Source organism: Nipponia nippon, unplaced genomic scaffold (genome assembly GCF_047370975.1).
Source record: "Nipponia nippon isolate SJK-2023a ecotype South Korea unplaced genomic scaffold, ASM4737097v1 scaffold_5, whole genome shotgun sequence".
Classification (NCBI taxonomy): domain Eukaryota; kingdom Metazoa; phylum Chordata; class Aves; order Pelecaniformes; family Threskiornithidae; genus Nipponia; species Nipponia nippon.
The window spans coordinates 62,947,804-62,974,626 of record NW_028262369.1 but is presented as its reverse complement, the minus strand read 5'-3'; the positions used below and the strand labels follow the sequence as shown (position 1 = coordinate 62,974,626).

General features: G+C 44.1%; 1 protein-coding gene across 50 annotated transcripts in view; it reads left to right on the top strand.

Annotated features, from left to right (window-relative positions):
- Positions 1-26,823, top strand: part of MAP2 (microtubule associated protein 2) — a 240,331-nt gene that overhangs the window by 119,973 nt on the left and 93,535 nt on the right. For 46 of the 50 annotated variants that reach the window (XM_087731223.1, XM_087731227.1, XM_087731252.1 and 43 more), the window contains one exon: positions 16,597-16,656. The exons of the other annotated variants lie outside the window; for them this stretch is intronic. The gene's annotated coding sequence lies outside the window, so the exon portion shown is untranslated. The remainder of the gene's footprint in view (positions 1-16,596; positions 16,657-26,823) is intronic. 50 annotated transcript variants of the gene reach the window in all.

Sequence of the window (26,823 nt, the reverse complement as noted above, 5' to 3'; positions counted from 1 at the left end):
AGAGAAATCTGTTTCTTAATGCCTGAGAATAAGAAGCAGCGGAGCACTGGGATTTCTTAGTTTGCATTCAAAATACCATGTCTTCTAATCATCTCACAGCAACAGACATGAAAGCTCCTTCCAGAGAGATGTCACAAAAGGTCACGCGTTTTCCTTTGAATGATGCGTGGTGCTTTTAAAGGAGCTTAAGATAAACTTGAGGCCTATGGCCCATATGATCTGTTTACTGCATACAGAGACTGCAGCCCTTAGCTAAGCAGGAGCGGTGATTCTGTTGTTAGAGCTCAGATTGAAACCAGAAAATCTTGCATGCATTTCCCTGATGTGCTATAGAGCCCGTGCATGTTTTCAGGCAAGGCATTTTATCTTCCTTGGCCTCAATTCATAATCTTTTAAAAAAAAAAATGCACAAAATACAACACAGTTCTTAAAACTATTTTCCTTGAAAATGAATCCACAGATAATCCTCAAAAATCAGAGGCAGTGAGCAGGTGATAGCGCAACAGCTGGAGAATAGGAGGCAGGTTGTGGAAGACCAAAGGCAGATAACTTTCCTGTTGTATAACTTATGAATACAGTCTGCACTGATACTGAATTACAAGTTGTTTATTTATTACAGAGAGCCTCTGCATCATAAATACAGGTACATGGTAATAACTGGGGTTTCCTTTTCTGTCTTCTCTTTGTCTATATTGGGCTATAAACTCTTCAAGGACCAAAGCCTTTTCTCAGTGTGTGCACTGCCTGCTGTAATGCGTCCTACTCTCAGCCAAAGCCTGCATGTGTTAAGGATGTACTTAGCACGTAGGTATAAACAAGAAATAAGTAGGATCAAATCCTACAAGGTTGTTGGTACTTGCTTGGATGATTAGAGCTGATGGAACCATGGTATACAGAACTCAGTGACAGTCTGCTGAAAAAATAGAATCATAGAATTGTCAAGGTTGGAAAAGACCCTTAAGATCATCGAGTCCAACCGTCAACCTATCACTGCCAAGTTCATCTATACCATGTCTTCAAGCACCGTATCTATCCGTTCTTCAAATGCCTCCAGGGATGGAGACACAATCACTTCCCTGGGCACCACTTCTTGTAGTGAGGGGCCCAAAACTGAACACAGTACTCGAGGTGCGGCCTCACCAGTGCCGAGTACAGGGGCACTATCACCTCCTGGTCCTGCTGGCCACACTATTCCTGATACAAGCCAGGATGCCATTGGCCTTATTGGCCACCTGGGCACACTGCTGGCTCATGTTCAGGTGGCTGTCAACCACCCCCCCCAGGTCCTTTTCTGCCAGGCAGCTCTCCAGCCACTCCTCCCCCAGCCTGTAGCGTTGCATGGGGTTGTTGTGACCGAAGTGCATGAGGTCTTTCAAGTCCTGTGATTGCAAGGAAAATCTTTTTTCTCGGAGTTCAGGTCCCTTACTTCCTGGTCTTGATCTACAAGACAGCTAGAAAAACTTGAGCTGGTTTAGTTCCACCCTGGGGAGCTCCGTAAGCTGCAGTGCAGGGCTGACTCCATAACTGAGACAGGGCTCATCCTGAGCTCAGGATGCACAGGGTTGCACAAACCGAGTCCACCGGTTGCTCTCCAACAGTGCATGGCTCTGTGATCCCAACAAAGGGAACCTGTGGCTATAATAACTGGCAGCACTGAGAGGTGTCTGGCTAATCATGTTGCTGGAATCTGGTGGTATCTTCCACGTGTACAGAAAGAGACACCTGTTTCAGCTCTGGGAGCATGTGCCAGGGCTTTCTGCCTCTGCACAAAAACCATGGAAGTTTGCTGTTCCTCTTGGCTAAGGAGTTTTTCATATATCACTCACCTTGCTTATCCTTTTCTAGCACAGAAGTTTGCCCTCAACAGAGCTTATTGCCTGACAGATGCTTGACCAAGAGCAATCCCTGAACTTTGGAATGAGGACTGCAAGTGTTGCCACATCCTCTTGCATGTGATATGATGGGCAGAACATGATTCTAGAGGTGAAAGTAAGGCCTTTACTTGTGGCATTGTGTTATATCCCTAAGCAGTATGGTTCATCATCCTCTTTTAAGGAGATCTAGTATCTCTTTACATTTATGGAAACAGTTTTTGAGCTACAGGGTGTTTTTTTGAATTGTAATATCCTCAAAATAGAAAGTAAAAACTTTGTTAGCAAATGCATCAGTGCAGAAATTGAGATTCTTCTTATTGTGTTCTTCATTGTTATACACAAGTGTTTGTTAAATAGAAAATGTGCGTTCTATTGCTCCATAATGTTGTGTCCAAATATGTGAATCCATTTTCAAATGTGTGAATTGAAAGTGGATCAGGAATGTAAAGAAAAGTACCTGCCAGGTGGGCAGAAGTTCTGGTCTCTATATAACTTGAGTTTTCTTTAAGACTTTCCATACTATGTGTGACTCATTTGGAATGAGGTCTCAGTTGTGCTAAAGTACCTGAAGTCCTCTGTTACAGAAGGCTGCAGCCATTGTGGTCAAATCAGTAACCTTTGGTTTTCAGACACATTCTTTAATCTTTATTAAGGTATTTATATAAGACAGCATAGTGTTTTAAGAAAGCTATTACGCACTTCTGAGTAACGAACTTCTGTTTTGAAAGTTTCCCAATTTTTACATCCTAGATCTAAAAAAGAGGCAAGTTTGCTAGGTAAATTAGGTAATAAAATATTTTTTGCTAAAATTGTTCCAACAGGTGTTTGGTGTTAATGGCTTTGCTATGTCCCATAAAGTCCAGACTCTTAAGGTCAAAGCACTATTTTTGACTCGTTCTGTCTTCATGAAAGTAATTGCAATCAGTGTTGTCTTTTGTTGGAGAAAGCATGGCACTGTGAATAACCGGTGCAGCCTGGTGCTTACGTAGTCTCCAGCAAGTGAAATACAGCTTTCAGCCCGTAAATCATTTCCTGAGATTGGTCAGCTTAGGGGAAAGCATTGTTATTTTAATGCATTTTGATGCAATCAGAAGCATGTGGTGCTGAGAGAGAATAATAATTTTCTTTACAGGGATTTAGTTTCAAGAGGGTAGAAAATCTATTTGCCCTGCTTTTCTTGTTGGCGTGCCACTTGTGGAGTGTTTTCAGATGCACCATACAGTTCTTTTTGAGGGAGGAAATAAGGCATCTAATGCTTTCTACTGTGTTGCACCATGGTTTCTCATCTCCTTAGCAGCGCCTGCTTGCTTAATCATAAACCAATTAAAGTATAGTAATGAAATGCACTTTTGAACTGCTCATAAACAAAGGGAATTATCAGAGAAAGGGTGACAGTAAATTGCTAGGAGGAAGTGTGAGCATTTTGGCCGGCAGTATGGTCTGTGCCTCCTGCAGTGCTGGCTATTGATGTTCATGGTGAGTTTGTCTCATTTTGTCTGGCCACCGGCACCAGGATTTTCAGAGGAGGGAAGGGGATGTACTATGGGGATTTGAGAGAGCACCAGGACCCCTTGAACTTCTTCCGGTTTCTATTTCATTGCTTCATCTTGCACTAGTCTCATGTCACAATGTTATCAACTGTTAACTAGTTCACTGTTGGGCAATGTCAATATCAAACAGGATCTGAGGCAGGTCTTGCTGAGTCCACATGGCAGAGACCCCTGCCTGCCCTGGGGCGGCTGCAGGCGAAGCCTGTGCTGAGCTGCAGGGCTTCGCCCTGGGAGTGATGAAGCCTCAACAGATCAGTGCTCACCAGTCCCTCTTTTCAACTTATTGCTGGAACCAAGGCCTTTCACATTAACCTGATCTCAGCTGATGTTGAAAACCTCCATAATTTGCAGAAAGTTGGATTTGCAGATTCCTGGTCTCAAAAGCCAAGTCCCATGTCAGGTTAGTGGCGAGGTGGTGGGCAGTAACAGGCAGTGGTGATTACTGCTTCATCTGGTGGTTCCTCTGTGTTACCCACAGTGGCCAGAAAGTACAAGCTTCAGCACCCAATATCAACCACCTGAGCTTTGTGAATCAGTAAATGGGCCCCTCGCTACAAGAAGGACATCGAGGTGCTGGAGTGTGTCCAGAGGAGGGCAACAAAGCTGGTGAAGGGTCTAGAGAACACGGCTTACAAGGAGCAGCTGAGGGAACTGGGGTTGCTTAGTCTGGAGAAGAGGAGGCTGAGGGGAGACCTTATTGCTCTCTACAACTACCTGAAAGGAGGTTGTAGCGAGGTGGGGGTCGGCCTCTTCTCCCTGGTAACGAGTGACAGAACAAGAGGAAACGGCCTCAAGCTGCGCCAGGGGAGGTTTAGGTTGGATATTAGGAAAAACTTCTTCACCGAAAGGGTAGTCAGGCACTGGAACAGGCTGCCCAGGGAAGTGGTTGAGTCTCCATCCCTGGAGGCATTTAAAGAACGGATAGATACGGTGCTTGAGGACATGGTTTAGTGGTGGACTTGGCAGTGCTAGGTTAACGGTTGGACTCGATGATCTTAAGGGTCTTTTCCAACCTTAACGATCCTATGATTCTATGAAATGATGACAAATCTTCTGCAGCTAGAGGCAGTCGCTGTCACAGGCTCACCTTAGCTGAGCAGATGGCTGCAAAAGAGGAGGCGGCACTGATTTCTGTAGGATTTCTAGACCTTCAAGCCACAGGAAGTGTTCCCAAAATGCAGGAACCTCAACACAGGCTCTGGCTTTTAACAAAAGTAGTCACAAGTTAGCATTATTTTTTAATTATATGAAAAAAAGTGCAACAGTTCCTCGTGAAACCACAATATAGTGGTCTCCCACTTCTGGCAGCTTCTAGTTATTTTAAACTTTGTGAAAGATGTAGGCTATTTTTTAAAGTGAACAAAATTATCTGAAATAAGTGCTCTAAAAGGAAAACACTCCTGTTTTTACTAAATCCCAAACCTTTAATAAGGACACACAAGTATGTCTTCTTTATGGGTATGCTGGCCTCAGCTTGACCTCAGCTAGCCATCTGGATCCTTATTTCTTAATAACATATAGTCTGCTGAATTTGGCTTTTATAACTTACAGCTTAAGCTATTAAATACAGAACATTTGGTTTTGCAGGAACTAAATAATTTTCAAATAAACAAGTGGTTGGAATATAAACATTACGGGAGAGAGTCCTCACAGCAAACTCTTCTCCCAAATGAAGGCAGGTCAGTTTTTCCTGTCTTATCTTTGGGAAAAGTAATGAAGGACTTGTTTCCCAGAGTTAGGTTAGGGGTTGATGTTGAAGCTAGGAAGTTGAGCTAAATGGATTTTTTCTATTCAAACACTTTTTTTTAATCAGAAAAAAAAATCATAAAATGAAAACTGTTCTTGGGAAGGGATTAGTTTCAATAAACTTCCCATTCCTGAAAAATTTCTCCCCCTTTTCTGATTTTAAAATGACTTTTTAGACGTCTTGAAAATGGGAGGAAAAAAGTCATTCAGTTTAGAATAGCTCAAATTTCTCAAGGAAAACTCAACTCAAAGAAAAAACAAGTAAAACACAGTTGAAACATTTCAGTTGACCTAGTCTGAAATATGCAGTGATTTTTTTTTTTTTTTTTTTTTTTTAATATCTTGAGCTTGGATTGAGAAAGCATTTCGGAAACCTTGTGGGACCTCGCAAGGTGATCCCTGCCAGCTCTGGGCATCTGTGATCAGTGCAGCACTGTGCTAAGCAGTGCTGATCTACCTGGGGAATTCCCACCTGGTTCAGTGCAGCCCAGTAAGGAAACACTAACTTAGGTTTCAAAAGCAGCATGACTGCTTTGCCTGGCACCTCAGCCCAGCTGAAAATCTTCATGTTTCAGCAAGGCTAATAGGCTCAGGGTGTGGGGTACTGGCTCAGCCTGGGGCTTCTGCTGCTGCTGGAGCTGAGAGGGTCCCCACAGCATCAGGGGACCCCTGCAATAGCTGCCTATTTACCAGCATGTGGAGAAGGCCAGTCCACAGTTTCTTTAGAAGCAAAAGAATCAGCAAATTAAAAGTTTATTAAAAAAAAAAAAAAGAGAGGAGGGAAAAAAAGTTATTGGTCAAGTGGGTAGCAGCAAGACTTGTGTCATTAGCTTTATTTATGGGCACAGGGTTTCGTTCCAGCCCTGCTGCCCGCATCCTGAGCAGAAAGATTTCTCACAAGAGCAGGCAGACAGAGTGGATTAATGACAGGATGCATTTCCAAGTGCCCACGAACCCCAAACACAGCTGGGAAGTGCGATCACTGCTCCCAGCTGTGAGGCTGGCCCTTTGTGCCTGCTTGTTATAGAGATTGCAATGTTAATGCTGGTTAGCATTGAGCCTGGATGGGGACTTGGGTAATTGGCAGGAGCCTGTGTGGGACTGCATCCCCCAGAGCCAGTGGAAGGTAAATGAGCTGGGGAGTGGGTGCTCATGGGCCCCAGGGGAATGGAGGAGTCAGAGGTTTCTGCTGTGAGTTGGCCTCCAGACTTTTTACTAATTGTATAATGGAGGATGACAGACTTGCTGAGTATAATGGTCTAAACTCTGTGACTAGAAATTGTTTATATGTCCACTTTGGAGAGAAGATGTGAAGCTGGCATTGACAGCCTCTCAGGAAGCACCCACAGTCTGTTTTGGAGCCTCCACCCCAGCCCAGAATTCTGTTTCATGACAGCCCTCTGCCCAGTCCCATCAGTATATTTACAGATTTCTTGCCTGCATACAGTGAAACAGCTGTGCTTGAATTCTTATCAGCTGAACTCACCTGTACTCTACTGCAAACAGGCAAGGGCTCTCAGGTAACCAGGAGTGCAGGAGAAGAGTTTTTGCTAATATTTTCTTAATTTCCATATTAGATACAAAAATAAGAGCTTTTGGTTTTCGGGAATTCGGGGACTGAGGCTCTTAGGGACTGAAGAACTACATTCTTCAGTCTCTTTGGACGATTTTTCTACTGTTGCACCTCTGGGAACCATGCAACTGTGGTGCTTGTGGGACCCATGTTCCATGAGCATCACTGATCTTCTAATGAAGTTGGCATTTCTTACCAAATGCCTGATGTTAGGCAAATGTCATTTGAGTTTGTTGCTCTTAAGAGTTTAGCAAGGAGGAGGGAAAAGACAGGTGAACAGTGGAATGAGGGGAAAACAGGAGAAAGGGTCAAGGCTGGATGTGGATGTGCTGGTGCCAACCACCCTGTGTTCTGGGGCCGAATATGCGACAGCTGGTGAGTCCTGTTTCACAGTGGAAACATCTCTTCCTGGATGGTCCTGGTATCATATCCTCTCTGGCATGGAGCATTGCTCATTTACTTAAGTCATCAGCATGTTACTAGTTTTTCCACGAAGCAGGAACCAGGTGCATGCTAAGAGGAATTTAATGGCAGGTGTGGTCATTTCAGCAGTCCCTGGCCTAGGAGAGACAGTCCACTTTTTTATGAGCATTGATGTTGGTCAAGCAGAAAACAAAGTGATGCTCTATTTCAGATTTGGGGATAGATGTTGTTTGAGTGAGAAGGAGCCAAATTTTTTCAAAGATTGTTACTTCTTATGGAAAAACTTTCACGCTTCTTACTGAATTATAGGAAGTCATGCATATATGGAGTCTTTGTCTCCTTCCACTACAAGTGGCTTCATGGAGTGTGCAGTCCCTAGCGGTTGTGTCTGGCTGTTTGTGCAGTGGTTCTCCCACACACAGCCTTCCTGACTGACAGACAAAACCCAGCGGCATTCACTGTCATGACTTCAGATGTTCCTCACACACGATGTCTGCTCCACCCCTCTGCCCATGGCAGTCTCCCCCGCTGGAGGGACAGCAAGACAGACCATGTCGCAGGGCTCCAGGTGACTCAGGTCAGTGCTCAGCATGTTAGGTTGACCTACTGACACGGCGAGTGTGAGCTGAGATTCAAGAGGAATGACAAAGTCAAACAGACGAGGCACATGTAACGATTTTCTCCATTCCTCTGGCTACCAGGCAGGGCACCTCCTGCAGTGGAGTCAAGCAGTTGGCCTGGGACAACTGTGACTTAACCGTGATGGCTGCCTTGGTTAGACTGTGTCTATCCGGAGCAGGGAGATGGTGGTGATTCTGTCCTCAAGGGCTGCTGTCATACCCTGTCCTCTCCTAAGCCACCTCTCACTGTGCATTCTCACTGCAGACCCTGGTGAGGTCTCGGTCATGGTCTCTGGTTCCTCTGGTGAGCTCTACCCTGGCACAGAAGGGAGGCTGGCACTCACCAGGGTTGAAGTCCAGTCTGTGGATGGACGTCTTTTTGTGAAAGCGTCTGGCACCTCAGGGGCTTCCCCAAAACCTCTGAAGCTGACCAAGGAAGTTGTTTGCTGGGCTGTCCCGCTTAGCAGCTCCTGAGCTGGTGTGACGTGGCCTAATTAGGCGGGTAACAGTTTATAGACACTGTCCCTGGGGTGCCTGGCTGGGATGTGCAGGGGGTGGCGGTGGGCATTGCTCACAACTCTGGAGGTGCATACCTTTAGGCAGGCCTGGAGGAAATGACGGCAAGGGCTATCTGGAAAATCCCTGGCAAAGCAGGAAAAAAGCTTCCAGTGCTCAACTACCAAAAGACTTTGCTTTACTTAATTCCCTTTCACCCTGTGACAGGTGACTTGTGCATTCCAGATTGCTAATGGAGATAAGCAGTTTAGAGGTGATTTAGAAGATAAAAGATTTAAAGCCTCTGGGAGCTTTTGCTCTGCAGTTGTATGGTGCATGAAAAGTGCGTGTATTACTAGGATGAGCGTGAAATGGGTCTGTCAATACAATCATGAGCAAAGCTATGTGGTGCGTTCCAAAACAGTGCCAGTAAAACTTTCACAATGTGCCATGAGATGTGGCCAATACTGCCACACCACTGCTTGGCTGGGATGCTCTGAACTGGGCAGAAGGAAGAAGCAGAAATCCAAAGTATGTTACTAAAATTTCTGCAAAAAAAGGCTGGGAATGCCTGCTAACCTGTACTGCATCCCGTGTCGTGTTTGCTCCCAGGTGGAGGTCTTCAGGCAATGTTTTTATGCCATTTGTATTTATCTTGGGCATCTCTGGTGGCACATATGCTTCAAGGATGCGTTCTAGCCAATGTCTTCTGCGTCCCTTCCTTATTTAATCTGGTGCTTTGGTCCTTATTATGTCAAATAAATCCATCTAGGTGTAAAACCGCAGCTTAAACTCAGTTACCATGGGTACCGCACAATTTGCACAGCCTGCTCTCCACTTCTCAAAGTTAACTTTGGAACATTTAAAATTAGAGATAACATACAGCCAGCTGATTACAGGAACCTGTGGACTAGCTGTAGGCTAACGTGGCTTCCCCATACAGCCCCAGAGCAGCCCTGAATCCTGCACCATTGCTCTTCTCCTGGCATCACGTACTTTGTGTTAACAGGCGTGCTGGGACAAGGCTGCACTTGGTTACTACAGGAGTATGGAGTTACATACCATGTTACATCAGGGGCAATGTTGGGAATATATGTTTGACCTTATTATTAGTGGCAGGAGCTGAGAGACCTTGGATTTCTCCCTGTCTTGGGCAGTAACCCACTCTGTTACCCACAGGAAGTCTCTCAGTCTACAAACCTGCAAGATGGGATTTTATTACTTTTTCATCAGAATCATCTTCTGAAGTTTGACACCCTTACAATGTATATCATCACACTGACAAGAAAAGTAAACCCAAGCCAAGCCAAGCCAAAAAAAAAAAAGACATATTTTTATTGTGTCTCACTTTGCATTTCCATCACACCTCTGAAGTACTGTTGACTCTTGGGTATAGGATATACTGAGGAAATTTTCTGTCTGCCTTCTCACAGGAGAATCTGCAGGATGAACAGAACTGGTGTGTTAGAAAAGGATCCTCAAGCAAGAGGATGGAGCCAAGCCAGTGCAGCAGCTTTTGCTTTCTAACCCCCTCTCTTACGTCCTTCTTCATTTCTCAGCTGCAGAAAGCCCCATTCCTACCCCTGAAGACCCTCAGTAATGGTGAAAGACTCCTGTGCTGTCCTTTGGAAGGCAGTTGTTGCAGCTGCCTTGTCTGTTCACCTCCACCCCACATGTGGGCTATATCTGTATTACAGCCCTGGATGCTGTAGGGAAAGGAAACTCACCTTTAACTTGGGACAAGGGAGCCTGAAAACCAAAGCAGGACAGAGCTTAGCATGGAGTAATATATGGCTGCTTTCCCTCTGGGGTGAATCTTCTACCACTCTGGTAGGACAGGACTCAACACCAGCAACTGAGAAAATGCCCTCATTGCTGCTGGGTTGAAGCGTGTCCCTGGAGTAGCAGTGTAGGCAGCATGGACCTGTGGCTGGTCCGTGGTCTATGCTCACACCAGGCTTGTCCAGATGTGCAGGGTCCTGCCTGCTGTGGGCGCTCTGGGCAGCGCATCTTCAGCTTCCCTAAATCCATGCTTAGCAAAGCTGGAAGTGGCTCTGCCCAGCCGTCAGTCTCATTGTCGCGCTTTGTCCTTACACTTTGTCCCAGCTCCTCAGGCCCTCTTCTTCCCTCCTCTCTGCTCTCCCCTTTTCCTCCCCCCAAATTACTGTGATGTCTAAGGGAAAGACTCTTATACAGTTGGTTTGCAACAGCTTGGCTGTCAAGGCTTTTGTAAGGAGATGAAAGGCAATGGCTGATTTTCTCTGTCGATGGTGTCTGTCACTCATGACTGAGACAGAAAGCTCTCTGCAATCTTGGCACATCCTGGCTTTATTCGCTGCAAGAGCTCTGCTTGGGAACAGTCTCATTTCAACACACACTTTTGGGTTTGTGTCCATGAACTTACTGAAAGCTATGGCTTGTTTTAGAAAGTACTGTTAGTCAAAAGACAGATTAAATGCAGTGTTTAATAAGATGCATGTAGTACAGTACCCTTGTTCTGAAGTAGGTAATTTTTTTTTCTGCTGTTCATTAAGAGGAAAAGAAAAAAGGGAAGAAATCACAATCACTGCCTACAAACTTAGTAGTGTTTGGCAAGGTCCTCACTCCAAGAGGTAGGGGGAACGTAAAGTAATGTCCCAAATGGAAAAGTCTCCAGCTTCCAATGGGAGCGCTGTGTGTGTGGCACTAGACCCAAGTGTCTAAACATGTCTTCTGGTGTGTGATATTGAGGTGAGGACAGTGTGCCCCTAATGGGTGAAAGATTTCTCAGTCGCAGATCTTAAATAAATACTTTTTCTTGGCTACCAACTTGCAGGGTTGCTGGTTTCTGTTTCACTAAATGACTGTAGCAGACTGTCCTTGTCCAGAAAGGAGTCTCTGGTGAGCTTTTCCTCTCCAGCATGTGAAGATTTAGCTTGTGTCCATACAACGGTTTAATGGGTGTCTGAAATAGCTGAGACTTCTTAAAGCAAATGGCAAAAACTGTGGTACATTGCAATGCCAGCATAGCAGCGAGAGTCTTATAATGGCTCTTTTCCTGGAGGCCAGATTCTTCCGCGGAGGAAGCCAGCCAGAGCTGCGGCTGAAGGGGGCGTCTGGAGGAACTCAAAGTGACCTGAGCTTTTTCTGCTTTGCTGACGAACTGAGAAAAAAATAGGCCAGCAATTCATTTTACAAGTCTCTTAAGCTATCATAAGAATTTATAGGAACTCATTATACAATAAATTATAGATATAAAATAGCAGGTGGCACATCTTTCAAGCAGTATGCATTAAAATTCATCTTGACAAGACCAGGAAAACAGCCCCCAGACCTATCTTTACTGAGCAACTACAACGGAAGAAAGTTGTAGTTAAGAGAAGTGGAGTGTTAATGACAGGTCTATGCCAGTAAACGCGGCAAAATGCCTCAGCAGTAATTGTCATCAGAACAATTTCTTTTCCTGCTAGTTATAAAATCAGATACACTATTATCGAGACACGATTTGTAAAATCCAGACACCGTATACTTTCATCAAATGTAGCAATTGTCTCTGTCTCTGAGGTTCCTGAAACATAAACCCCCTTGGGGTCCTAGCTGGGCTCCTGTATGCAAGCTGTGAAAATATTGATGTACTCATTTTATCCTTTGCTTTCCTTGTCCTTCTCTGTTTCCTTTCTTTATTCCTTACTTAGTGGCAGCCACTAATGCAGCCAAGTTACTTCTGTGCCAAGAGGATGAGGAAACCGTTTCCTCCCAAGCCAACAATGCTGACACTGCTAACCTTGATTTCCATAAATGATTGAACAGTGTCTCCTGTCTGCAGCGTATTTCAGGCTCCAGTTACCCAAGATTCTTGGATGCTGAGAGAGCTTTTCATCTTCCCCATCTCCTCCTCACAGTCATAACCAAGCCTGACTCTGTCTCCTATACCTTCACGACTGTTGAGCTGCTCAGACTAGCAGTAGCACCCCTAAGATGCTTTTCCCCATGAAAATACTTTTCTCAACTTGTAGGGTTTTCAAAGTTTCTTTTAACCTGCTGAAAAATTTGATGTGGATGTTATAGTGAAGAGGAGATTTCTGTAGTCACTGGAAAAGCAGTGGGAATTAAAAAGTGTTGAGAGTAATCCAGTCATTTGTAACACAGAAGGAATTTAATAGCTTTTAGAATAAATAAATTTGTGATGCCAAGATCAGCATTGCTTGTTTTTGCAGCATTAAAACTTTTTCTACATCAGCTGAGTCAAAAGGGAACACTTCCTAACTGACAGTACTGCATAGCCAGCTTTCAGACACAGGCATATTCTAGGAGTGAGAGGAGTTCTGAACCTATGTGCTGCCTGAAGCCCATTCAAACTGATGGTGAAAATTTCAGTAGAGGTTTTTCTCAGTCAGGGTGGCACTGGACTCTTGATTCTCAAGTTGAGGTACCACCCTACTGCAGTCCTTCCTGAATTTCTGGGCCATGTCTGCAGCCAGGGTAAGCTGCTGACTTCTGCCAATTGTCAGCAATTTACACCAGCATAACCTGGACTCTGGACCGCCTCTTTTAGCTGCAGTGCTTTAAAGCCATTCACTATCCACATCAACACCAGCTGAAATTCGGATGTACGTGACCTTCATTCCCTAGCACTTTGGAAACTGAATAATAAGTGTGTAGTGAATTCTGCCCTCCAGATATCAGATTATTTTTCTTTGCATCCTTTTGAAAAATGTTTGGTATCTTATTTTAAGCCTCTGCTGCCGAAGGGAAACCATGAGGGGGGTGGGAAGTAAGAAGGAGGAGAAGAGTGTACTCTGAAAGGAAAAAGCTATGTGGAAAGCTTTGGTGCTAATGGATTGGATCCATTTGCAGCCTTAGTGATTGCAGACTAACGTGTATAATGCATTGTTGGGCAAAACACTAAATGCTTAAAAGTAATTTGCGGCAATTTAGGTTTTTATCATTGCTTGCTCGCTGCTCTGGGGGAATATGTAGCAAAAGACAAGCTCCCAGACTGAAGAGTTTGTAGTCTTAAATGCGCAATTCTGCAGGCAGCTCAGTGAAGCTAATAGACGTCTGCAAGGCAGAGTCAGGGCCTCGGGAGGATAGGCTGACCCCACAGGATGACAGCACAGCTCCTTTCTCAGGGGAAGAAGTAGAACAGCTTAGGAAAAGTATGCACTTAGTCATTATAATTTTCATCACAAATAACTGAATAGATGCATGGTTTGATAGGAGTCTTTGAAAAAGCCCCCCAAAATGAAAGAAACAGCTTCTGTAAAAGCCAGATACTTTTTTCTATTGAACAAAATGTATAAATCTATCAAGCCAGTTGTTTTTGAAAGTTTAATAAGAGGAGAAGCAGGAGTAGCTGCGCATTAGTGAAGAATAATTACAAATAGTTCGTTCTTGAGAGCTTAGTCCTCTGTTGTGCACGTGTATGTATATGCACATTGGGTTTTTTCTATCGGTTTTTATAGGCAGATGTTAAAGTGTTTAACAAAAAGAAGGAAATGCAATCCCCAATAGATGCAACAGGGGAAGCAGGATGCAGTCGGTGACATGCTCTATCCACAGGTGAGCGGCAGAGCCAGAATAAACAGGTATCCTTACCCATTTTGTGCTAGGTTGCAGTGCATCCAGCCTAGAGCTGTCTAGACCTGTGTTAGTTTGCATCAACAGAAAAAATGTACGGTGTACTTAAGTAAACGTGTGCTAAATGCACTTACCAGTCCATATTCGTGAACGGGACTGCAGCAAGGTTTATTCATTGTGATAAACTTGTATGATCTGATAAAGATTTTTCATATCCAAGATTGAAGGGTCTCTGAATGGCAGCTTCCCATTAGGAGTGAAAAATAGCTAGTCTGTTTTGTGCCCTGTCCCTTGGAAAGGGTGATGCTCAGAGCAGCCAGGGTGCCGTTCCCCGCAATCCTGGCGCCAAAGCACCAACAAGCCAGCATGTCCCTTCATCAAAGCACAAAGCTTTTCTAAAGGCTGTGCTAATTTCAATGAATTCCTTACTGGGACATGTTCTTCAGGGATTTCTATCTGAAGCAAGAGGAGAAAAACAAACAAAAAGAAACACATTCCTAACACATTCTGCACCATGATTATTAGAAAATGCTCATAGGAAGTGGAAAACCCCATTCATATCTGTGGTAGCCAGGTACTGACCAGACACTTAAATGTTAATGTCTTGCTTTCTAGATAACTGCCCCGAATGTGGAGCTGTTGGCTTCTCTGTGTGAGTGGGTGTCTCTCCTGTTTTCTAGGGGAAGAATCTTTGAACCATCTCATTTTCTTCCTGGTCAGCAAGAGGTGGAAATGCTGATTACAGCCTGTCCCCAGCAAATGCCTGGGGTAGAAAAACTGCTTCCCACTTCTGGCATCTTTTATGTTGATTGTCTGGTATTTATGGTATTCTGCTGCTGGCTAGAATCACATTTATTGTGGTAGACTTTTAGCAGAGAGGTGATTGAGGTTTCAGTTCAGACTATTAGAGCGTATGTTCAATGCTGGTATAGTAGACAATGTGAAAGTACCAAGCCAATTTTTATTTTTTTTTTTAATTCACTAAAAATTCCATCTGGTCATCTGGGATTTGTTGTAGGTGTGTCCCTCCTTCTGTTAATGTCCTGTTGAATGCCTCTGTCTTCTGCATTTACCTCTCCCAAGAAGCGTGCATCCACCTCCTCTGGTTCTGACTACGTGGCATTATTTTGCATCAGTGACACATCAGAGGGCTGTTGGGACGCCGAGTGCTGAACACTCAGCTGTCGAGAGCATCGATCTTTCTGCTGAGCCAGAGCAAATTTAATTAGCTTATTTTAACATTCCTCTTCATCCTGCGGGTGAGAATTGATGTTGGCTGGAGCCTCATTTCCACATAGCTCATTTAGTGTAACTAATTATTGCGTGTAAGTGAGTGGTACACTCTGCTGACAGTCTCTGCAGTAAGGTGGAACAGTCGTTTTCCATTTATTTGCTGTCAGAACTGTCTGAAACCTTTCCCCTTCAAGGCAGCAAAAATATTTCACTTCTTGCTGGATGTTAACTGGGCAAACTGGTGGAAAGCTGTAGCTAGCACAGCCCTATGCCAGTGACATGGTGCAGGCAAGGAGACTAACTCAGCGTCAAAGAATGAGAGTCCAGGCTGGGAAACAGGAAAAGCCTGAACTGCTCTCCAGCTTAAGGTTAGTCCCCTTTGTGTGTATGCGTTGTGATTCTCTCTAATTGCATACATGCATCCTATTTTTTATCATTACCTTAATACTATCCTTCTTTTTAACTTGGTTTTAGTCATGTATTTCTCACTAATCTAGTTCCTGGAAATGCCTGGCCCATTCTTGCTGAAGCTTTAAAACAAACAACTCCCAAACCAAAGCATTAGCTTGAGTCAGTATCATATATGGAGAATTAATTTCTGAACAATTAAAATCAACAAAGTTACAAGCATCTGAGAGGCAAGGAACTGAGCAGCCTTAAATATAGGCGATAGTACCAGCTGTCCCCATAATACTTAGGGAATACTCAAAGACACACGTAGCAAGGAGACCCCTTTCTCTCTGATTGCAGCCGTTTCAGTGTCTGTCTGCTGCTTGCATCTGTAATGTTTTCCCTGGTGGGCTCTGATCAAAGACTTAAAATAAGGAGAGAGGGTGTGTAGCAGGATGTGCAGAGGAGGTTGTTTCAACAGGCCAACTACATTTGATGTCCAAGCATTTCTCACTGAGCAAAGAGGAGCACAAAAGGATTAGTAATGTCTGTGGTAACCTTTATTTATCTAACCTATTTATCCCAGATAAACTGGAGAAAACTTAAGACCCTCTGCTATACAAGTGAGGCAAGAAAAACAGTCTTAAGAAGAAATTGGAGTAGTTCCCTGCACCGATGTCTTCAGCTGCCCTGAAGTGTCTTGCTGGGGCTCTCGCTCTTCTTTCATTACTTTCTGGGCATTTTTGCAACCATTTTCCTCATTCCTATTTGAGATCCTCCCACAGCAGAGGTGGTGCATACATCAGCCCCACCAGATCTCCCAATGGAGGGAGTCTGGCTGGGAGTGTGCTGTGCTCCGTTTGCCTTCCCTAATGGCTAGCTTTTTGGAGCCATTGCCAGTTTTTCTTAGAGCAGGCCTAGGGATTAAGCAGCTCCTTGGTGGTCCCAAAGCAGACTGGATGTAACAGGGGATCTGAGTTAATGTGTCTGAAGTGAGCCTTGGGAAATAAACCTGAGAGAAAAAGGCTCAGACGTAAGTGTACAAATATGCAACATCTTATAGTCCTTATTGAGTTTATGCTAAATTCACTGAATAGAGACTAAAGAGAGTGTATATTTCTATTTCTTTATAGGAACAGAGAGTTTCCCTTGTTTAACAACCAGACACAGCATCCTATCATCTGCTTAAACAGGTATGACCTTTTTACTTGTTAGCATAGTTTCACAAGGAGGCTGCTTCAACAGACCAGGGAGGCTTGAGAAAAGAGCAAGAAGAAAATTCCTCTAGCTTCTGGAACACTTTATTTTTCTGGGGTTAGTTTCTGCTTTTGTAATCTTTGATGTTTTTTATTTTAAAAGCCTCCTGTGTCTGATGGGAGCCACTGTACCCATTGTTAAAGCAGCTGTCTTCTTGATTTTGGCTTAGCAAGAACCTGCTTACAGCTTTGGATGGAAAGGGCGTAGGATGGTGTTGATACAAAGGCAGGGCATCTGAGAGAGGTGACGGTGTTGCTGCACGCTGCTCTGGTTTGTCATGCCCTGCCACTGCAGTGAGTTGTACCACAGAAAAGATGAGAACGGTTTGGCAGAGTAAGGGCAAGCATAATACTGCCTCATTTCCATAATCGAAACTGATTGGGTTAGATGAAAGAAATGCACTTTTTCTCCTCTTTGAGAAAGAGAAAACTTTCAAGAGACCCCCGTCTCAGAAGACTGAAAACAAGTGTTAGAGAGAACCTGTGCTGCCTCTGTCATGCGGATGAGCAGATACTTGTTTTGCCAATATTTTCTTATACACATGTATTCATTTCAGTTTGATATATAAGTGAACATAGTTTCTCTTCTCACAAGCACAAGGTTGAAATGCTAAGACAGAATATTGAACTTTGGGAAATGGGAATAGGTTTTGATTGAAAGACTTCATATGAAGCATAAGAAAGAAATGCAGGAGGGCAGAGTGAGAAGGGTGGCAAAGTGCCCAAGTTTCTGCTGTTGTAACTTCACTTGGGCAGGACGGGGTGAAATACTGCCATTCTTTTGGGGTGAAGTGTTGTGTTCGCTCTGGTCTTACAACACAACCTAAACAAGAGGGTTTCAGTGAGCTCAGGAGATGCCTGTAGAAGCTCACGGAGGATGAGACGTAAGGCATACTGGGATGGTGGTCCCCTTCCCAGGATCTCAGCTCAGCAAGCTAGAGAAGGTTCAAGCTCTGCATCTTTTGAGGAATAGCATGAACACACACACACACACGAGTTTTATTCAACTGGTAGAAGTTACCTCCTCTGTGTTGTTGTTAATAAAAAGGTGCTGGATTATGCCAGTTTAGGACATGTTTCTTCTGTGAGATTATACTTAAGTGGGGGGGGAAGCAATTAATAATGAGTGATTATTTGGGGATATTCACCAGTCAGTGGGCAGTCCATTCTGGACCTTATTTTACTGAAATTTCACAAGCTGTCATTTTTTTGATGTCTGAAAAGCGTGGCAAGGATTTGGTTTACAGAAAACAGACTGTAGGATTATGGGGTATTTTTAAATCTTTCGTGTTTTTTCTGCTCTTTTGTGAGCAAAATGAGTCTTCCCTATTCCTCCCAAAAATTCTGTGCCATGCTTCTGAGGCTGCTAAGATACTTAATGATGAAAAAAACGGAAAGATCAAGCACAGCTTTAAAAGAAGGCAAGCTACAGAATGAAAAATCTGTAACAGCGTATGATCTGGGATCTATGTGTACGTGCATGCATGCACTTGTATGTGTAAGTGTATGTATTGGGTACAAGGCTGGTTTTGGACTTCTTGAGCTTTTATAAGCCCATAAATCTATCAATTTCCTGATCAGCCCCCTAGTTTATTTCTGCATGCAGTCTCTCCTGGCCCTATGAATTTGAAGGAAAGGGAAATCAAGAATCAAGTTTGGCCCTCTAGGTTTTTAGGCTGTATAAAGCACACACACAAGTACCAGGCAGTTCACTTTTCATCTGTGAACTTTTCTCTCTCACAAGCCATGGCAGCCCGGACCTGCCATGGGCTGTGGGAGTCAGATAAAGGCTGTGTGTGCCAGCCTCTCCTGTCCCTGAGAGACGTGCTGCAGGCATACCTGACGTTTAGGGCCTCTGAATTTCAGTGCTACTGCTCCTCTTGGAAAGTGTGGCACAAGCAGCCCAGCAGTTTGGGAAGGAGCTTTCTGGATGGTGAACTGTTGCAGGACCGGAGCTGCCCTAGTCCCGGCATTTGCTCATGTCAGGCTCCCTGGGGCCAGCCAGCCCATACAGCAACCCAGCGAGCCTGCAGGCTGGCTCCCTGCCAGCGTCTGTGAGGGTGGAGGGCAGCATAAGGCTGCTTGCAGTGATCCTGCACGCTTCAGGAATTTTCCCATGGCCCCAGAATACCCTTGCAGCAGCGTGCAAGTACTAAATGAAGGATTAAATTAGCCTGTAAGACTTAAAGTAATGGGCAGTTTTATTGCGTTCACCATTTCTCTACTGGTAATATTCCACTGGTGATAAAATAAATTCTCGGACATCTACTGTGCAAAGCTTAAATTGTCTGTGCAGGTCCTATCTTTCACTGACAAGCCTAAATTATTGCTCTTGAAATAAAGAGTATATCTGTAGAGTGCCCCATAGCCTCTTCGTGCTGCTGGGATGCCATAGACAGTTTAAGAAATGAGCAAGTCTGAAATAAAGAGAGGGAAACAATCGTACATCAGAACTAGCATTTTCTATACTGCATCATCAGTTGGGAGATAAAAACAGGTATTTCTTCTCAGCGTTGCTGTCTGTCCTGTGCCCCTTTGTCTCTGACTAACAGTAACAGTGAAAACTAGCAGTGGAAATAATGTGCTGCTGGTGGGTGTCAGGGGAAAGTTGTGATAAAGGAGGTAGGCACTCAGGAAAAGGAGACTGTCACATTGCCTCCAGTGTAAGAGCGTCCCCCAAGGCTGAGCTGTTGGACAGGGAGGAGGAGTAACAGAACCAGCAAGGTGGCACAGGGATGGGGGTGATAAAGCTCACATCCCTCTGAGCTGGGGTGTCGGTACAGCCCGTTGGCAGCATTTGGAGCTGCGGGCTCAGCTTTGGAAGCATTATGGCATTCTCTAATAGTGTGGTTTTGCTTCTGATGCTTCTGGGGCTGCTGCGCTCTTCATGCTGGTCACTGTGCCCCCTGATTCCCTGCACACTGTGAACAAACTCAGCACCTCCTTCTGACACAAGCTTTTCACTGTGCTGTCTCTGCATGTGAGCTGGTTCTGTGAAGGCACTCCACAACAGGAATGTGCCAAGACAGTTTGCTCACCTGGACTCTGCCTAGGCCTGATGTGGGGCTGTTTCTAAGCAGAGAGGGACCTAACACCCTCCAAAGGCTCTGTCGTGTTGAGATTCCTAATAATTTTGAGTAGCCTTTTAAGTATAAGCATTACTTGCACTTCTTTTCTTACTGTGAATCTACTGATGCTCAGGAGAGGCACACAGATGGGAAAGGTGTTTGGCAGCAGCCCTCCTGAGCAGAGGCTTGAGGACAGCATGAGGCCAAGGTAAACCTGTGGTGTACTCGGGGAGAACATTTGTGTATCATTATTTTGTTCGATTAGGTTGTAACCTTTTCAGATACAAGCGCATCTTATATGAATTCTGTAAATAGCTAAATGCGCTTTAAATGACTGCACCTTAAATACACTGTAGCTTGCATTTCGGGGTTAGAAATTTCCCTCGCTGCTGGTTGGAAGTTAACATTGTACAGAAAAATGTCAGTGAGCAATGATTTGAACAGTTTTTAGGAAAAGGGATGTGAATTGAGACCTGATAGAAGGATTTCTGGTAGTACCTACAGATGAAATGTTCTCTTGATTCTGGAGAGTCAAAAACTCTATAGATGTTCTCCTTTTTCATTTTGCTTACTTTTTTTTTTTTTCTCGATGATCTTTGCAGCACTAGGGAAAGATTATAAGTGGGCAGAGTGCAAGATATAGCTTAGTGGTGTTATTGGCTCTTTTCCCATGCAGCCGGCTTGAGTGTCTCCTGTTTGGCATTGGGAGAGTTGTAGGGAGGCATCCCCATCTGGGTGGTTCTGACGCAGGGCTGAAGGAGGCTCTTGGCATGCCTGCTGTCACAGCCAGTGGCATCCAATCCTCCTTCATCAACCTCCCTCTTAAAAATAGTTTCCCGCCAACCAGTAGGCTGTTACGCAATCTCACTTGCAAGAAATCTTTAGCTTCCAGCTAAAATTTATCAATGGTCATAGGGTTCTTGTGCCAAACTAGCCTTTGTTTTTTCCTCCTTTGTGTTTATCCTTTATAATCAATCTGCCTCTTTCCTCCTTTGAAAGGACGGCTGTCATCAACCTGTCTCCTTTCTTCTGGTTTTGTTAATAGCCATTATCTGCATCTTCTTACGTTTGAAAACACCTGTTTTGAACATAAGCCATAAAGGCAGAACACTGTGTTACTTGTATTTATCAGCTATCAAAGGTAGCATTTGCTACATTTTGAAAGGATTCAGGTGTGGTTGTTAAGCAATGGAAAGGAAAGAGAATGTCCCCTGTCACTAGTAAATCATGATGATGGTGGTGGCGGTGTTAGTAGTAATCCTTCCTAACAGGCTGAGTCACTAGTAGATGCTTAAAACTTGTTTACAGCCAAGAAGCAAGGCTGTTCAGGCAGGAATTGACAGGCAGAGGTTATATGACTTGCTGTGGCTTTTTAGTAAGCATCTCCCCAGCTTCTTGGATGCAAGAGGTGGGCCAGAGGGACAAGGAGAGGAGAGGAAGAGGGAAATGTCATCCTTCCTTTCCCCTGTGTAGTGATGAGCAAAGGAGCTTAATTTTGAGGAAGAGATTGGTAGGTAAGGGGAACTGGGACCGTTCTGTGTGTTGCAGTTTGTGCTCGATGCTTTTGTCAGGATCAATGGCCAACCCCAATGCTGATCTTGTCCACTCCTGTGCAGTACTTAGGTGACTTTATAGAGGGGCAGAATTAAGCAAGGTGAAGGTGAGTTGACGAGCTGATTTTTGATTTTGTGAAGATTTATTGCAGTTGAGAAGTGTATTTTTTTTTTTTGCATCTCCAACAGTAAAGTCAACATAATACTTCCTGTAGCTCAAGAGCCAGTCCAGTGTGCTAATGTTGAATGCTCACAACTGTGAGTTTTGTTCTTTGAATCATGTGGAGGGAAAGAAAACTCAACGCCATGGAGTAGGAACTCAGCTCTCCTAAAGGCAGTTGAATTTTTGCCACAGACATCCTTTTAAAAACATATCATCTTGCTAAGGATTATAGCTTTATGGCTGTATGAAAAAGGAATTGTCCATGCTTCTAAAAATTATAGTTTAAGTTCTGAAAGGTATACAGTCCTTGCTGTGTGGTGCGTTTGCCAGCCCTTCATTCATGGGAATTGGAGGGCAACTCTGTGTTGGTCAGATGATGCCATCCATCAGGGTGCGACCAGGCTGGTGACCTGCTCAAAAAGGCCTTGTATCACTTGCCTTCTCCAAGGGTCTGACCTCCCAGATGTCCTCTGTTTATCTTCACAGCAAACCCTGCTGCTGTCTAAAACCACCTTTGTCCATAGCATCCTACTGCCAAGTTCTTCTGAGCTGTCCCATGAAGCATCGGGTTCTGGTTGGCGCCAGGGCCAGGATACAGCGCAGGGGGATGTGCTTTCGCCTGTCAGCACTGAGGGGGGGCTGGAAGTCAGTGCTGCCTGCAAAGCATTTGTGGAAAAAATGATCCCGTTCCCACTTGATAACTGTACATGGCTTAGTAGCACGAGTCACCGAATGCCTAAGCATTACCAACCCCGTTACCTTCAGTGCTGGGAAACCTGATGCTTGGAGTTAAGCCTGAGTTATGTGTATTTAAGCAGTTATGTTGGTAAACCCGCTTTTGAAAGAGATAGTGGGAGTAATGGGAGTGCTGTGAGCATTCTCCATGAGAAGAGTTTGAGAGAGGCACAGATTCGTTTGTATTGAGGAGCGAAGCTTATGAGAAGAACAGATGTTTGAATCATAATGTTCTTTCCAGCATAGTTGATGAAAGAAAACTCTTTATAATTGTGACAAAAAAATATTCTAGTTGTCATCCTTAAGATGAGTCATTCTTTTCCCTCATTTTTAATCCCTCCAAGACTTCAGTCCCTTCTGAAGCAGGAAGTTATATTTCAGTCCAGTCTCTGGCCATGACACGTTGGGCAGCTGGAGTAATTACACGGGGAGAGGGATGTAATATGCCGTGCGATTCATGTACGAGTGAGGTCTTCACGTGGAAAGGGAGATCCTGACATTACAGACACAGCTTGTTCTCTTTCTTGTTTTCCAAATCACCCTCCAATTCTAAATCAGAAGGCTTCAGGATGGTTTTGTAATAAAATTGTACGTTTGCCTGTTGTTCTGCCTTTTGCTACGTCTGTGTGGGGTATCTGGGGTAGATTGCAAGGCACCTTCATCAGTAGTCCTTTCTTAAAATTAATTCATAATGTTACCCCTACCTCTGTCTGTAAGATTTCTCTGCAGCATACTCTTAATAATAACTACCTGGTATCCTTATTTCAGTTATGACTTCTTTTGTGCAAAAAAATATTTTGCTTGCTTATACAATTATTCTTGCATGAGTTTTGCTGCTAAAAAATCATAAGAACCCTGAAGAATTATGCTTCCCTTTTATGAATGTAATGAAAACAGAATTAGACACAACAGGCTCAAGTCTAGGGTTAATGGCGGCATGCCTGGGGTGTGTTGCTACTGTGTGCAACAGCTTTTGCTGTGATTCTTGTTAATGCTTCATGATTCATTACTGCAGCTACCATAATATTAGTAACTAGGTGTCCAAGTCTGGATTAGATCACTGTTGTATTAGATGCTGTGTGCTCAAACAGCAGAGTTGTTCCAGACCCCAAAGAGCTTACAGTCAAATCTACAAAGAGGCGTGGAGGTGTAAGCAGCCAGACAGCACGCTGGTGAGACTGTATTTGTCAGTGTAATTAGTAGCTTAGAGACTCCGTAGTTCATGCTGGGAAATTGTAGATGGAAAACCATACTCACGTGATGCAGTTCACCTGAGACGTATCAGCATGAAAGCACATACATTATGCAGCTAACAAGGAATCTAATCTTAAATTACTTGGGTTTTCTGATTTAAAATCCGGTGTATTATGGGTTGTAAAATACATCAGGCCAGCTTCATCTCTAGTCTGTCTCTGCCGTTTTAGCATGTTTTCCATTGGGAATTTTCTCTCTAATACAGCAAAACTCCAGTTACTAATGCAGGCTGTATTTCTGCATATTGGCCACTGTAGCAAGTAACAGAAATGGACAAAATAGTTCAGCTCCATTAAAAACTAATCTAAATGTTGGCCTTAAAATGGAACTAGATCTGCCCCCCCCCCCCCCCGGTTCTGCATGTTTAGAACTGGTTTCAGCTAGCAATAAATGCACCAAATTAAGGTTGAGGAAAGCTATTCTTTTCTGGCCTGAGTGAGGAGGATCTGGTGAAATCATGAAAGTGCCTTCTCTCGCAATCTGAAATATACCTATACCTTTCAGAGCAAATCTGTACTTTGAAATGCCTGAAGTCAGGTCTTCCTCTTGGTTTGAGTTCAGCTCACTGCTGGAAATGGTTTTGCCAGTTAAACTGTTTTGTAAATTAAAATAATTGGTATTATTTATCAGCATGGGGTGGTCTCCAAAGTCGGCTCTCTACTCACAGCTTGTGACCTTTTTCACCACACTACCTACAGTCTACCCCTAACTCTCCAGCCCGTGTATTCCCCTTCCTGTGGTACCAGGTACCACAACTTTTCTTATCCCCTTGGTTCCCTATGAAAGATTCATGTTCTCTCCTGTGATCCTTCAGACCCACAGCACTTGGTTCTTCCCTGCGTCCCCGGCTCTCTTCCCCTGTGTTTTTTCTGATTCTTCACCAAATTATCTCAATTTACTCCTTGGACCTTTGGAGTCTTCTGACTTAATTTGAGTTCCACATAGCATTTTCTCAGCACCTGTCTACATCCTCTCTGCAGTGACTTCCCACTGTAGGTTAACCAGCTACCTGTCTTTGCTTAGACAGTTAATTGGGCCAGAAAGACCATAGGCTATGACTGCATGTGAGCTCCACGACTACTGATTAGACCACCAGGACACCACCAAACAGAAGGAATAATGGCTGAGCTCTTCTCCTTGTATTTCCCATCAAAGAGGCATTAATATCTTCCCTCTCCTCTACCCATCTGTGGATTTCCTAAGGTGGTAGGTAGGAGCTTAGTATCTTCTGTCAAACATGATAGAAATTGGCCGATGTGACTCACAATTGTGGATGTGGATAGACACAGCAGACAGGCAGAGACAGGAAACTGGAGCACAAACATAATGAGAGAATTAGGGAGCAAGTATTTTTGGATTGCTTGTACATTCACACATCTTCAGCTGAGTTAACCGGCAGAATTGAGCAGGGGGTTGACAATACTGGTTTAATGTCAGGGAGAAATTTTAAGGACCTGTTATGTAGTTGTGGAGGCAGGTTGGTATCAGGGACTTGATGCATACCTTGTGATTTATGTTTTCTTCAATGGATTCTGGCACTACATTGTGTCACATTTTTAATTGCCACCAAAGGCAGTTCTTTGTAAAAGTATTTTTAGAAATGAGATCCATCAGAAGAAGAAATGCAGAAAGCTTTATATAGATCCCTGGAGGAAAGAGGGGGGAAGTGTTATGGAGATTCTGTGAAAGAATTAAGTCATTTAGAGACAACCCAGTTGGTCAGGCCATCAGCCCTACGGAGTTCAAATAAGAATCTGCATTTTCATTTGTTTTTATGCTAACATCAACAGCAGGGACTCCTTAATGTAGTTTCTGGGCTGCAACCTTCATCAGAGCCTTCACATACATATTTTAAACTGTGGCTGTTCTTGATAGTCCCAGCTGATCATTGAGAGTTTTAAGAGATCAGGGTTCTTTTCAGCAGCGCTGGGGGCCTGAGCTGTGCTTCTAGGCTCCCAGGGGCCAGAGCGGTTAGACAGCCAAAGCTCAGGGCTGCCTCCGTCCCCAGAGCTGTCAAGCAGGCACATGGTGTCCTGGATCCCTCCACTTCCCCAGCGTGCTCAAGAAGCAACTCGGGCTCTGGTGTCAGTGGCCAATGTTGCAGTCCTCTCCTTTTGGGTCTCCTTTTTGTGGCTGCAAGTTTGTTGTGCTGCCTCCAGGCAGATGCTGTGTCTGATAAATGTCCTTCCTTGAGCAAAACTTTGTGAAATCTGGATCCGAAGGTTTTGGTTGGGAGCCAGAGCATCCTTGCACATATGGGAAGAGACAGCCCTTGCCCTGAAGGGATTGCAGCAAAAATAGGCAAGTTACAGACAGCGTGAACATTATAATCCCTGTTTTACAGCTGGGAGAACTCAGGCACAGGCTTATTTATTCATAAGTTCAAGGTCATGGAGCAGGTGAACAGCAGAGCCCTGGACTGAACTCTGATCTTGCACCTCAGTGCCTTAACCATAAAACTGTTCTGCCTTTTGAAAGATCCTCATGATTATAGGAATATCTGTATTATACCACAGTGGTAAGAGGAAGAAAACCTGTAGTTGAATGAGGTAATCTTGAAGGCACTTAAATCGGTGCATGGATTTCTTCATCCTTTGGTCAATTTTAGCAAATTCTATGCAGCTAATGCCTAATGGAAGAAGATAAACTGCAGCAAATAATGAATTAACAATAATCCAGAAAAGAGGTGAGACAATCATAGTCTCAGCAGTCTATAGATAATAAAAGGGAAATCTCTTTATTTAAAGTACCTTGTAATTGCTAATGTTATTAATCTCCTGGAAAATCCATGTCTATGAAGAATAAGCCAAGCTTTTCCTTAAACACAAAGGAAAGAAGTTTTGTTTTTCATCACTGGGAGGTTTGGATGATCGTAACATTCTTCTTCCTCTCTTTGCAACCCTATGGGAGCATGATCCCAGATTCACTGCAATTAGCAGAAAGAAAGAGAGAAGGAAAGGAGGAAAAAAATAGAAAAATGATGCCTTTGAGCCAAGAGGCTGTCTGAGCTGGTCCTGCTGGCCTAAACTGGTACATTCACAGCGTTGCATGTTCTAGGCGTGGAAGCAGAGCTCAACTGTGGCTGCTGTAATTCTGGTTGCTCTGCATGTCCCACCTTGGCCCTCTTCTCTCATATCTCTTTGCACCATGTTCTACCCTCAGGTATGATATGCCCATTGTCTCCTGTGTCTATAGGGTCAAGCTTTGCTCACGTTTTGTCTGCATGGTGTATATCCCATGGAAGTTGGTGGGAGTCAGTCCCTGTACGTGTGTGGGAGCAGGAGGGGGTGGAGGTGGAAGCTCTAGGCAGCCAGTGGGTGCCAGATTCAGA